This window comes from Ptychodera flava, chromosome 10 (genome assembly GCF_041260155.1).
Source record: "Ptychodera flava strain L36383 chromosome 10, AS_Pfla_20210202, whole genome shotgun sequence".
Classification (NCBI taxonomy): domain Eukaryota; kingdom Metazoa; phylum Hemichordata; class Enteropneusta; family Ptychoderidae; genus Ptychodera; species Ptychodera flava.
In genome coordinates, this window is record NC_091937.1 from 2,105,759 (window position 1) to 2,109,558 (window position 3,800).

A 3,800-nucleotide genomic window follows, 5' to 3' on the forward strand; every position below is an offset into this window, starting at 1 on the left:
CCTTACATAGACAAACAACTTACTGTCATTATTAACATTAACGAAGACTGAGCCCCGGTAAAGTAATTGAACTGTGGTTGAACCAGTTTGAAATACAACGATTTTTGTATGATTTGCGTAAGCATAACACTATGACTCACAGTGCATCTCAAGACTCAAGCATCACCACAGGCGCTCCTTAGGTGGGTAGTCTGCTAAGTAGATCGATTTTCGGATCAATCTATTGATCCCGTAGTCAATATGCCCGCCACTGCAACCTTAGGTTGCAGTGGCGGGCATATCGACTACGGGATCAATAGATCGATCCGAAAATCGATCCACTTAGCAGACTACCCAACTAAGGAGCGCCTGTGAGCATCACTCATGGTTCTTTTTTTTTTTTTTTTTTTTTGAAAAAGATAAATTTATTTCAACATAGTCACAAAATAAAACAAATCTACATAACTGTGAATGCGTTAAAATTACATTGCGTCTTGTGTGAAAAAAAAAACAAATAATTAGCTGTTTGATTACAAAGATCATCATATGAATGCATTCAGGATGCATTCTTCTCCTTCCAGTCTTGCAAGGCTTGAAAACTTTGTCATAAAATCCTCAGTATTGTTCATCATCTTATAAGTGAAATACAATGTATTCATCCATGAGGAGAGATGACATTTCAATTGCATGACATAGGATTGAAGGGAAACTTTAATCCCATCAAGAGTAACCGAATTTCGAATATTCCAAACTGTATATTTTACAAAGGAAGTAATACAGTAAATAATGTCAGATGTTGCATTATTATCATTTTCGATTCCTGCAATTGCTAATCTTTTGATATTGATATTATTATCAAAGTTGTGGTTTCTGACAAAGAAAGAAATACATTTCTGCCAGATTTCTTTAACATATTTACACTCAAATAAGATGTGTTCCAGTGTTTCTTCTTGGCCACAAATATGGCATTTCCCATCACTTAAATTGAAAGTTTTGGCCAAGCTTCCTGTGACTAGGCCTCGATGGAAAATCTTCCAATTTAAATCATTTACTGAATTGCTGACAATTTCTGTTGAATTAAGACGGCTGAATAGAGTAGCTTTGTAACTGTCAGTAAGACTTAGATTCTCAGCCCATTTTTGACCAATCTGAACTCTGACTGCATGCCATTTCTTATCAACTAATTTCCAATAAAGTGACTTGGTTTTGACCTCACTTTTTGTCAGACCATAATTCTCTAAGTCTAAGATATCATAGTTTTCTTCATTTGGGATGTTTGAAGAAATGATTTGTTTCCAGGAATCTGGAATAGCATTGAGGAGTGTTTCATACTCTGTTTTGATTTCCTCTTGCACATGTCTATTTGTACCTCCTCTAATTTTTGCAATTATTTCCCATTGTTGAAGGCAGTCATTTCTGTCATCATTCCAGATGTCCCTAAGCCTTAAAATTCCACTCTTTGACCATTTGTCATAAAAGAGGACACTTCCTTCATTCTTAATATTGTCGTTATACCACAGAACTTCTCTAAGAAGATTCTGTTTTGATGTTGGCAGATTCACTCTTGTAAGTCTAAGTGACTTCCAGGTATTTAACATATCCCCATACACCATTGGGGTTCGTTTGTTGGTGACTTTGAAATTGAGATGGAGGTAGTGATAATCACTATTAAGTTTATTGTCATAACTCACTCATGGTTCCACACTGGCAGACACGAAAACAGCGCCACCACTGAAACACGTCAAACGTCTTTTGTCTTTGCAATGTGAACGGCATCTCGAAGAGCAGCACCATCAGTGGGAAGAAGTAGGCTATGGTGGCAGCGAAGAGAATATATATCCTTTGACGGCAACCGAAAAACTGATTCCAAGAAGTTGCAATCACGGGCATTTTACACCTAAATACAACAGTTGAGTATTTTGATCAAACCTGACCTGCTTTTAATTCGCAACTTTTAACTAACCCTCAAGTTCACGGCAGAAGCATCTTCTGCTCATCGTAGCCATCGGTTACCATGCATACCGCGAGTGACTCATGCCTATAAATGTAACTAACTTTTAACGAAAATCTTCAGATTACCATTTTAGTGATGAATTTGGCTTCAATTTTCCAGAACAAGCTATATAAATATTTTTACGAAAAGATTTTGGTTTACTCGTAAATATGTGACAGGCCACTGTTTTTCTCAACTCCTTTATCTTCACAGACAAGTCGTCACTTTCAAATATGTGAATCGTATATTCAAATATTGATGGTCAGTTTGTCACTAAATCGTGCGTATATATGTAAATTTTCGAAGAGAAACTGGTATCAAGCTGTTTTGTACCGTAAACTGCCTGGTTCATGATTATGTCTGGAGTCTCATCATCCTCTTCCTATCTAATAAACGCTGGTTATGCCGATCCATTGACATAATGCAACCAGGTAGAAGGGAAACCAGCCCGGCTATCTCCTCATAATATCTACCGGTCACGTGCACAACAACATATATTGTAAAAGAACGATAAGAATGAAGAAGCTGGTAGTTAAAACCTGATCGCAGACAGTTGCCATCACATCACGTACATATACCGTATGTGATACTAGTATGGTGATCACTGGTATGATGTCCCTAGTCAGATTTGAACTCTCAGCTGTTTATCCTTATGGATCATTTACAATTTTCGTCACTATCAGTATGAGGTTTGTTCAATATGCCCTGCATTTACACGTCGGTGGCTCCGATATATCTCCCGTCTTTGTCCAGGTTGTTTTTCTGTCTCTTCAATACTTGTTCTGATAATCGATTTGCTACTGTGTTTGGCGTTTAAGGTTATTCTGATATGACGGAGAATGGTGGTCGGTAGTTGAAAATCTCAGACAAACTAGACCAACACTCAGAATAATGCATACTCTGAGCTATATTCATCCATTTTAACACTAGTGGGCCAGCTGCGTGACAGAACTAGGATGAATAATGAACAGCAATGACCTTACCTTACCTCATTAATCCTTATAAAGAGTCGGTTTTTTATTACATACACACAAAATAGTGGCTAATATCACTTTGAAGACGGGTATATTTGAGCAAAATAAAATCTTATAAATGAGCTGTTAAACTGCTGGAAAACGAAACCATATGAGTTTACACGTCCCTGTGTGATTTGACGAAAAGGTCTGATGGAGCGTTAAATTGTCCAAATGTAATGTTATCGAATCATGTATTGTGTCTTGAAAAATTATGAAATATCTGAAACACGTGTCTTAAAAGGAAGGTCTATGCAATAAATAAGGAAGATGCATTCAAACAGTCCCAACGAAAGAATAAAACGTTTGTACACGCAAACATAAAAAATTAAAACAACGTCAGTCCCCCTGATGTTTAGGGATATACCAGTTTAAAGGTTGGGCGTTACTGATCAAAAGGGGAAACCTGTAGATCGTAATCTAAACGATCAGGCCATTGCTGCCTATCAAGGAATATTCACGTTTACACGACAAAGCGGAGAATGCTTGGAAGATAGTAACCCTGTATCTTAATAAGACCTTGCTAACATCGTAGAAATAGTAAAAAACAATTACTCAGATCATTACTCATTCTGACCACTGATGCCGACCCCACACCCACCCCGCCCCGGTCGGTTGATCCATAAATTAATTATCCCTCAGATAGGCATAAGCGATCTGTATTGCAATTTTTCATTTACGTTATGACTTGAAAAGACACAGGACAATAGAAATGTCGGGATATCCTTGTCTGCCATCGGGAAAATGTCCTTTCCCTTGGTAAAGTTGATGTTGAGTCGGGCTGAATGGAGTTGAATAGAAAGATACCATAGATA